Below are 11367 nucleotides of genomic sequence, written 5' to 3' on the forward strand. Positions count from 1 at the left end.
TAGCAAGGCCATATGCTGTCCTTGAGACTTTGTTGGCAGAGTAACAAAGGGAAGGCATGAAGCAAAAAAATTCTGGGCTCTTCCTGGAACACACTGATCCCTCAGTTCCTACAGAAAGAGAYGGTATTTTTGGACTTAATAAGAAACCTTTGGCATCTTGCAAAACTGAAGTCTCTTGCTTTGGTGTGCACCTGGGACAAGAACCAGGTGTCGGCCTTAAAGGGCCACAGAGATCTGTTAATTTTGTAGAATGCCCATRGTGAGACAACATACAGTGTAAAACATTTCTAAATGCTTTGTAGTCATGTTTTGGCAGTGAGATAGTCTAAGGTAATACAAGAGGCATGGCTTAAAGGGGGGAGGCAGTTTAATAATAAAATATATATTTCTAGCAAAATAGATTCTCTCTCCCTCAAAACTTGCCTCTTTTACTAAGCGTGGACTTGGTTCTAAGTCTAGGCTGCTCTAGAGTAGTATTACCTCCTCTTGACTGTCACATCATGACCTGTCATGTCRTGTAACTAGCTTTTGGCAAGGTTCGTATTGACTGTTTCTATAGTACTAAAGAAAATGCTGCCAGGACCACTCTATGGCATAGTCTGGCCACATCCACTCTATTACTCTCCCTTAGCCTCCAAAACAGGGTGACCACATCCAAAGTGCYTGTTGTCTCCAGACCCCCTGCTAACTCCTTAAGTTGGAGATTGTTTGGGTCAATGCTAGCTGTTCCCACCAAAAACTGTGTCAAGGACTTTGCTTATAGTTCAGCAATACTGACAATGAGTGCCAGTGCCTCTGCCCAGGTCCTGCGCTTTCATTTATTAGTGTGGATCACAGAACCACAGAATGGTTGAGGTTGGAAGGGACCTCTGGATATCATCTAGTCCAACCCCCCTGCTCAAGCCRGGTTGCCTAGAGCACATTGCACATGATTGCGTCCAGGTAGSTTTTGAATACCTCCAGGAAAGGAGACTCCATAACCTCTCTGGGCAACCTGTTCCAGTGCTCTGTCACTCAGTTACAGACAAGGAAATCAAGAGGAATGGGATAACAATCTGTGGCTCTTAACAAGTTTATGGCATTTACATCTTCAGAGCACATCCAAATGTATCCAGCACTTCACCCTGCATCTCAGTGGTACATGAAGAGCACGCTAGATTGTGAGAACAGACCCTGAACAGGTCCACCAGCAAAGTAGTTTGGTTACTCAACTTGGACAGTGAAATTAGCTGGGCAACACAACACTATTCTGTGAGCTGGGCTTTCTGGTGGTCAGGCAGATGTGTAAGAAATTCACTGCCCAGGGGTGTCTCTGGTGCTGCGTTTACAATCCAAAGAGGGGCTGGCATCACGAAGAGCTAAGCATTCCYGTAGTTAATGCTATTATCACATCAGGAAAGGTAGTTTAAGATGCATGTTTGACATTCAATCCAATCTCAGAGATGGAACAGGGATGCTGCTTGCTCTCCTGGGAGAAGGTTATTCTTTTAGCATCTACCATTCTGGATGTGGTCTTGGTCATGGTCAGGCAGCTGGATAATGTGACCACTTCACAGCTTCCAGGCTAATTCAGGCTGAGTTTAGGATGAACAACCACTTTGTCCCAACAAGTAGAATGGCCATAATAAGTCAAGTTTCACTGTCCTCTATCTCAGACAAAACTTCCTTAGCTCACTTTGCTAAATGAAGTCAATATTTCAGAGAAGGGTTTTCCTAGGCTAAAATTGTAATAGATTTTTTATATATTTTAAATTCTAGCATCTTATAAAGGATCTTCTGATCATGCATCACTCTCCTCTTTTACAGCTGAGCCTGGGGCACATCCTCACACTCCACCTATGGAACATCCATTAAGGAACCCAGCAGCCCTAAAACCATGGCAGTTTCACCATGTGCTRTTACACTTCAGACATGGGCCTGCTTCTTAACATCACAGACATCTTCCTCACCCATTGCAACTGTCTTGACTTGATTTAAGCAGTGAATGAGCAGCCTCTGCCTTCATGCAAAGCTCTGTGCTTCTGGACCTGGGAGATCACTGAGAAAGAATAAAGCAGAGTCTTGTGGACRCTGGTGCTCTCCAACCTAAGTTTCCACACCAGTGGTGTAAAAGCTGATTTAAAGGAATTTAGTTCATAGATTTTGTCCAGTGGATAGCATTCCAGCTCAGGCCTTTCCAACTCATACCTCCTAGTTGTCCTTTCTGYCCATTTTATGGTAAGGGTCCAACACCATCGATCCCAAGGGGAATGACTCCCTTCAGAAACACTGCTAGTGCTCTCAGAAATCCCCACATGATCAAGGAATTCAACTTTGATGAGCTTGCAGCTTCATACGCAGCTGCTGCTGTTAAAGAGAGAACTAACTGGTCACTCAGAGATACTTCAAAAAAGCAAGGTGGCCACCTACTAACATAACCTGCTAAACCTCAGTTATCCTCTGATGATCTGCTGCTACCAACAATGATTCTGTTCCACATCTGTCCATGTCAGAACTTCCTCTGCACTCTTTTCTTTAAAAGAAAAAGGTAAAAAAGAAATAAATTCCTCTCTGCTCTCACCTCTCTATTCTGAACATAGCCCATGCGAGTGACAATCAGTCAAAACTTATCTGCTTTTTGGAATATACTAGCAGTTCAAAAGAAAATCAAGATGAAATGAGGCTTGATTTCTCCAAGGGCTCCATCCTCAGAAYCTACTCATTACCCAAATCTTCTCTTTTTTAGCACATGGGACTGCAGAAGACATTCCCAATGATACTACAAGCCATTTGTCATGCAACAGTCAACTGGGAGGCACCTGCTGCTCAAATGGCACACCATTCTCGCCAAAGCAGGGTGCTACTCCATGCCAGGGTAAATATTGAGTCAGATCCACCAAAGCTCACAAAGTTCTCCCATGTTTACAACTTTGGCATAGTAGGAAAATTCTGGTTATGATAAAGCCACCAAAATAAATGAGACCTTTGCAGAAATGAACAGTCTTGCAACCTGGAAAAGAGCAAATAGCACAGCAGTGTGCATGAAACTAGGACGACTACTCTTTTCTCCACAGAGCTATTGCACAGGACTTCAGGGGCAGGCAGGGCTGCTCAGTAAAGTAGAGCTGATGTTAGAGACGGACCAAAAACTTCCCAYTTCTTCCTGATGCTCAAAGTAAGCGCTAATGAAACACCATGATATGACCACAATAACAAAGCAACAAGAAGACCCAACAAGAAAACGCTTCCACGATGAAAACCAAAGGCATCATTAATGATAGTAGAAATATTTTAAGAGYAAAGGAATAAAATTTAGGCTCCTTTCAGACAAAAAGGTGTGGACAAAGAAGTGCTTCGGACTTTCCCATTTCATCAGGCAACCCACCAGCCCTTTGAACCTCCAAGGACACAGTTTGCACAACTTTAGACATTTGCTTCATCCAGCACCTATCCCAGCAGCTGTGGAGTGCAACACAGATAAACCTGGCCCCTCGTTAACGATCACCATTACCCAAGCAGTTCCACAAGCGATTTGCATGCCCTAGTCCTTCATATACAACATTTCACTGCAGATGTGATAAAACCCAGACTCTCTTCCATTTATTGGATAGATTCTTTGTCACTCAGTTAAAAGGAGACCTTTYTGATTTTACAGTAGGTCTCTGATAATAGCCACTAAATACAAAATTCAACACTATTTTTAAAGCAAATAAAGAACAAATGAGGCCTGGAATTCTGCAAGATTTCTGATTAAAAATGAGCCAGCTGCATCTCACTTTGCCTAATGCAAGAGAATTAATGAACAGACATAAAGGATAACATATGTGACGTCAAAATTTGGGGATTATAATGTTCAGATAGGCAAAGAATTGAACTATAATAAAATGATAACATTTTAACAATAATTGTGCTTTTTGGTATCTCAACAATCCCAACCCTTCATAAAGTCTCATTATTTCACAATAAGCCTTTYGAAAAGCTCAGTTAAATGACAAAATGTTCAAATTCAAACACACACTTTGGAAGCATACTTTTCCTATAGATATTTTTCTCATTGTTAGTTTTTTTTTTTTTTTTCAAATCAGCTCCGACCTGTAATTCCATCTGCTATACAATTTCTTCAACACATCTGTATTTCATTCCATATAGACAAAATACTACACCATAAAAATAGAAATAGCTGGGAACAGGCAACAGAAATAATAAAAACAAACCGAAAACCAAGCCAGATTTGTACAGACACCAGATCAGAATGACGAAAACAAATGCTGTTTGTACTGAACAATTGTGCAAATTTTAAAGACGACAACACAGAAGAGGTCTCATGAAATTGACCCTAAATTATGAGTTTTGCAGTCCTGTCACATGCTTTAGGTGAAACGCGATAACATTTTCTCTGTTGAGATTTACTGACACTTGGTATCCTGCATCTTTTCTTTCTCTTTCCTGATGGAACATGTGAATTTAAGTTCAATAGCATGTTTTCTCCTTGCTTTTAAAGCATATGTCATATTCTGTTTGTCCTTGGTTCTTACTAGTCATTACCCTTTTGTTTGCTTTGGCAAAGCAGTGTGTGTGGGGGGAAATGTCATCTTCCTTGCAGTTGTATGGAAAGGAAATGGAGAGGCTTCACCTCATTCTTCTCCCTTTAAAGTCAGTGTGTGAGATCCACACAAAAATTTTCTAATCAAGCAAAGAGTGCCAGTGTTTGGGGCTTGCTGCTTTTCTTCTAATTTCAGCATAAGGGAGCACTGAGGGGTTGAGGAAGGACCACACTGGATAGGTTTGACAAGGGCTTTGCTGATGTTTCTGGCAGCAGGATCAGGCTGTGCGGCTCTTGGAAAGGATTTACTAGGAAGAAACAGATGAGAGTTCCCATCTGTCCTGGTGATCCTCCCTGATGCTGGTGTCCACACTGCAGGACTCAGCAGCATTTCTGCGCTAGGTGTTGGGTACTAGGGTTTTGCTGACTAGTCGCTGGGTCCTTCCCTTCCATTGACAGAGCACAAGGTGCCACGTTGCTCAGCAATGCACGCAACCAAAAACTGAGATGGGTTTTGTTTGCCGGCGTCGTATTTGCACGCTGGGGGTGGGAGTCTTTGAACTCAGCTTATGCCCTTAAAGCTGAGGTGGCTAACATGAGCTCCATCCACAGAGGTGGAGAGAAACGTGCATCCTGAAGAAGGCGCATCCAAGACATCTCAGGCAAGTATCTTAGCACAGGATGAATTGCCCTAGGGAACTTTTTCTCTCTCTCCACTTAGACAGAAGGGAACTGGACAAGTGACTCTGGAGCAGTGCCTGCCATTAGACACACAACTTTTCACTGGCTGAAGTTAAGTTCAATGAGTCTAGTCCCCTTGCTCAATGATGTGCCATATTCCATTTCAATTATTTCAAAAAATTAATCCCATCTTTGCCCAAATGGTAACATGAACTTATTTTTCCTGCATTGACCCTAATACCCTCTCTTTCTTCACTCTCTCTGCACACTCTGCCAAATTAAATGTTAAGATCAGGCAGACCATAACTGAAAGATCAGGACTGCAAATCATTTTCTTTCAATTTCACTGTTTGATTCCAGTTACAAACAGGTTATATTTGGGGRAAAAAATAACCAAAACAAAATAAACCAATTCATGTTTGACAATTCTGGTGTCTATCTCACATTTCAAGTATACCACTTAAATGGAAAAGTAACAAAAATAATAACCATTCACTCATGAACACATTATTGATTTTAGTGTACAGGAAAATAGAATCCAGTTAGGATTTTACAACGAAGAAGGGAACATTACAATAAAGATTATGACATTTTATGAATATTCAGTGTTATAGCTTTGAGCTTTATTGCAAAGCAAAAAATATATATTTGTATATATATATATATATTTTTATCTACATATCACTTCTGACATTGTATACAACACTAAATCACAAGAAATCAAAGAAATCATAGTGAGGTAGATACAAAACAAAGGGATGTTGAAGAATCTAGCTACTAAATTTGGCTTAACGCAACTGTCATTAACATATGTATATTCAACACAGCAGTGAGCTTTGATTCACAGCTTAATCAAYGGATGCTACTAGCATTGATACCGATATTAGAGCCCATTTAGAAATAATGTCATCTGGGCAGGAGGAAAAAAAAAGCAGAAGTAATTCAGAAGCATTTCCTACAAACTAGTCATCTTTAGGAGAAAATTTTCTGCTGTTTTTTTCATAACTTTCAATATTGATGAAACAACTCTGAGAAATAGCCTGTGTTCTGGGGGTGCTAGTAGCGCAATGGAAACAAAGATGGAAGMCTCTACACTTGGGGAGTCTATTGGGGCTAAACAAAAGCAAAATAAAAACCATTTCCCCTCCATTTTTGCAGGTCAGGGGGAAGCAGCACACTTTGGGAATGCTTGAGGCTACATTCACTGACGCGTGCTCATGAATATCAGCCTGGACCTGTTGACAACGGCCAACGAAAGAAGGCTTCGGTAGAAGGGCAGCGCCTTGATGCATTATGCTGCTTTTTTTCAGGCAAGGGCAGATACGTGGTGAGAAAGAAAGTACCACTGAACTGAGAGGGCGTTGGTGCAACCGATGTTGGTACCTGATGGGATCTAGTGGCTCAGCCTGCACCCCTACATGGAGACTTGCTAAGGCACCTGGATGACTGGGGCTCTTAAATTAAATCTCATCACAGTAACTCAGGAGGGACTTCAGACAGCTTTGGGCTTCCCGGCTTTTATATTTATTCTATTGACCCAAGATGATGTGCAAGTGGTGCTTCTACAGGAGAAAGGACAGGAGGATGAAAGGAAGTGGATTTAACTATAGCAGAAAGGAGCYAGGCTGAATAYAGGAAAGTCTTTCAATTAAGGTGGTTAAGCATAGGGGTCATTGGTGCCATTTGGGCCATCACAGCAGCCTCATCCATGAAGGATACAGGARAAGAAGGGCCTGGCACTCTCATACCTCAGGGCACAGGAGCCACACAGCCAGGTTTGAAGCTCTGTGCAGTCCCTTTTCTGTTGCTCAAACACATCCCCTAAACTTCTTGCAATAGTAGAAATTTGTGCTGTTAGAGAGATATGATTCCCCAACTGTTCTGTAAGCTGTTACAACTTGACCTTGATTCTCATGTGCTTTTTTTTTCACAATATTATGCCTGAATTAAAGAAAACTAGTCGAATTAGCCAGAACAGATTGCTAGTGGATAGGAACAGAAGCCATGTGTCTCCAGTTCACTGTGTGGCTCTCCTAAAAAGAAAGTCACTACTCTTGCTCAGATTTTACATTTTGCATCCTTTTTATCCAACCAAAAAAATAACCTTTAGGAAAACAGCCAGAAGGTTATTGCTTGGGTATTCACTAATTTTCAAGTTTTTTGTTGAGCCCCTAGAGTGACCAGAAAACGGTGATAGAAAGCGTGTATCACTTAAGAAAAATAATTCTCCTCTATCTTGAATGGATCCCGCTCTCAATCCCAGCCTGTCACTCTTCAGTGTAGGAAAGGGATCTCCTGAAGTGGATGTGTTACATGGGCAGGGGCTRCTGGGCAAGCATGGAGCTATGCTGAAGGGGATAACTTCAAGTGGTCATTGGCAGAGTGAAGAGTCTCATGRTAGGCCATGGTGAGAAATCATTTGGAAGTGTGGCAAATCCTGGCTGCTTTGACTGGGTTCAACTCACCTAAATGTAAGCAGCTAAATGAGAAAGAGCTAATTTAAACTGGCAACTAACTGGAATAAATCTCTACCTGATGGTGTCCTGCTGTCTCTCTTCGGTATAGAAGAGACTTTGATAACTCATTAGACCTCCAGCTTTTCTGGCTTCATTAGGTTAATTGCATCCCATGCACAAGAGTGAGCAGGCAAAGTGATTTAGACAAATATCAACAACCGCAGGTTGGGAGGCGTCAAAAAAGATGCTATCTCTTAAAGCCTGAAACCTGCAAATGACTTAACCCTTGTCCACAAGGCGAACCTGTCCTCCTGCGCACCAAACACACTGTTAAAAGTTTATTTTCTTATGTCACAAAAAGCCATTTTAAACTGAAACATAGTTTTGCTTTCTTTGAGCTTGGATGGGTGCACTGCTTTGTTTTGAAGGGGTTGGCAGCCTGGTGAGAAGGAATATTTTGCTGAGTGTTCTCCATATATTTCTCTCTTTCCTCACTCAGTCAGGAAGGGAAAAGGCCTTTGCTGTTCACTTCATTTAAAAAACTGGGATATATAAACTTAAAAGACTTTAATTGCAAGGTTATGGATTGAGTCAAACTTTTCCTCTAAGTTTCTTCATTCACTGAATCTATCAATTAGAAAAGTATCTTCCTTTTTCCTTAAGGCCTTAGTACAAACTGCTAACTAGGGCAGAAGATGACTCCTCTTGGCCTCCTTTTTAGATGGACACCTCTCAGCACTACATTTTCAGGAAAGGAAATCAGGTRTTTTTAAAGTGAGGCAAGGAAAGAAAAAAAATCTTTTATTTTTGTGAGGGATTAAACATTAACACAGCCCACAGATCCCAGCATCCTAATAGCAAGTCCAGGGGGGCTGATGACTACGGGTCCTTGCAAGCTCCATCTGTGATCAGAGCCTAAAACCTGTCAACACAAGCGGATGCAAGAACCTGCGTTCATGCAGGAGGAGTGGCTCAGTAGACACTTGAGTCTACTGTCTAGCTGTCCAGTCACTTGGAAGAGCTTCACTAAAGCAGGCATCCAAAAAATAGTGAAGTCAGAGATGGGTTTCATCAGCCCTACCCCAAGAAACTCTAGGTGTGTAGGACAAGAGTGAGCTACAGCAGAGGAGTCACTCCAGACCAGAGGACAGCACTGTGTTGCAGGATGGAGGGTTCTCTTGACTTCCCAGCATCTTGCCCTTTATCAAGCTGTTTTAGTGCCTGTGGAGGTACCATGGCTGAGGAGAGTCTGATAACAGGATTTGAAGAGTTTTAGCACGGTGGCTTTTGGAGCCTTGTGGGCTGTTGTTCTCAAGGATGAGGATGCCTTGGGAGGAAGGAAGCAGAAGCCCAATGGTGTTTGTTTAAAATGTAATGGGTGGGGGATGAAGGGCAATGGACCGACGAGGCAGCAGTGGGCTTCTCGAACTGAAGAGAGAGGGAAGACAAGGGTAAGCTGGTGAAGACCTCACCAAAGATGGGCCCCAATCACCTCCCACTGGTATCAAGGGGAACCCCACGGTGTTTGCAGAGAGAGGCCATGAGTGCAAAGTGCTTAAAGGCTTGGTAAGTGTTAGCAACCCCAGTTTTACAGGCACAGAAAAGTGGGAGTGATGTCCTCTAAGTTGCATGGTGAGACAGCATCGGGGTGGGGGAAATGGCAGCCACATCTCGTGGTCTCTGTTTCCTGAGCTCATCCCTAAATGACCCTGCTTCCTCAACAACATTTCCTCCTCAGCACCCACATGTAAACTTGGGGGAACACGGAAATTTATAAAAGTGAAATCTCCCCAGAAATATGCACACATCTCTCCCATGAAAAGAGAGCAGTGCACTGTGAATAGCATGGGAGGACAATATTCTACCTCTKGTCTAAGGACAGGGAAGAAGTCTAGCCAGTAGAGCCAGGCTATTCATGGTAGCTTGAAAACCTTAAAGAAATAGAGAAACTCTACTTTTATGACATAAATGGATGGGCATGATCATGTATTTGGCTGTGTGTATATTATACACACCCTAACATGGATATATGCTATTATATTTGTCTATAATATATAATATAATACACACACACGCGCGTGAGATACTCAGGCATCTGAACTTCTCTTAATCAAAATTCTCTTCTTTGAAGGTCAGATAACACTCACTACATTTTCTATATTGACAACTTTGTACATACAAGTCGTAAAGTGCGTTAAAAAGCGCGTAAAATTTTCTATGTAGAAAACTATATACATATAGCACACACATGTACTAAAACACTTGAAGTTAAGCCAAATTTCACCTTCATCTTCACATCCCCAATACCTACAATACAAAATCAGAATTAAAAAAGAAAAGAAATGCATAAGGAAATAAACAAAAATCCTAAAACCCAAGAGAGAGAAAATGAATCAAGAAACAAAACCAAACCCAAAAATAGTCAACAGAAGCCTGGCACATGTAGAAAACATCAATTCACTTAGAGAACATAGAGAGGGTCATGTTCGAACCTCTTTTTTCTTTAAAAGAAAACCAAACCAAACCCCTTTTGTTTGTCTGTTTGTTAGCTCTTATAGTTTGAGAAAAGTCACAGTAGCACTCTCACCTTGAACCAGAGTTTGGAACTTTTTGTGTTTCTTTGTACAAAAGAAAAAACGGTCTGGGTTATGGAAAATAGTTGGGAAATTTGAGGYTGGAGAGAGGAGATAGAGAGAGAAACTGGAAGATTGCATAGTTGTGAACAGTGGCTTCTCATCAAGGTGAAAAAGTGCATCATCTGATAAAATAGCATTTGATTATTATTTTTTGTTCGGTTCCATATGTTTTTTTCCTCAGTCAACTGTACATGTCACACATGAAAAGGTATATACAGCACACACACATGCTAACATTAAACRTCTGACACTGAAACAGCCATTCTTTAAATGTTCCATCAGAGTTTTTTCCATGCAAATTTGTATTCTTTTTAAATACATTTTTTGCTACATCCTAAGACCACAAACTTGTCTAAGCCCATCTCATGTAATTTTGATCATTAGCAACATAAAAAGGGGAAAAGCACCAGAATGGCTCGGTTTGATCACCAAACCTCTGCTTTGACTTCTCTCTCTCTCCTTTTTTTTCATTCCTTCATTCACTGCTGGTTGTTTGCTTTTTCAACATTTTTTTGTTGTCACTTGTTTGCTTTAATTTTCCGGAGATGGGAAAAAACAATTGACTTTTTTTTGTAAGCGTTCTTGAGGTAAGAGTTATGTTCAACACCTGGGGCAGGCAACAAAGCTTTCAAAAGCATTTGAGAAATGAAGTGAGTCCAAACACTGTCACCAGTGTCATAAACCAACAAACAAACAAAAAAATTGAGATAAAGATTCCATATTTGCTTGCTAGCTAAACCTCCCATCTCTTTTCCATTCCTCTTTCCTTTTCCCCAAATCATGAACAGAGATATAAGGAAATAAAACTGACTTGGTGCATTCTCTCTTGCACCAGCCAAACAAAAAAGACAGGTGTTGCACATTAAAAAGGATACTTCAAAAGCTTTTCAGGCTTGTCGTCTGCCTCAAGTGCGTTTTAATATATGTCTGATCATTTACATTTATATAGGAAAGTCATATTTGTTACACTTTATACAGGATCTCTTCATTTTTGTCCTCTTTTAACCTTTTCACCTTTTTTTCATTTTTGTTTTTTGGATAAACAGTTGGTTATAACAATCTACAGTAAGGC

The sequence above is a fragment of the Rhea americana genome, unplaced genomic scaffold (genome assembly GCF_003343005.1).
Source record: "Rhea americana isolate MKP2758 unplaced genomic scaffold, rheAme1 scaffold_240, whole genome shotgun sequence".
Classification (NCBI taxonomy): Eukaryota; Metazoa; Chordata; class Aves; order Rheiformes; family Rheidae; genus Rhea; species Rhea americana.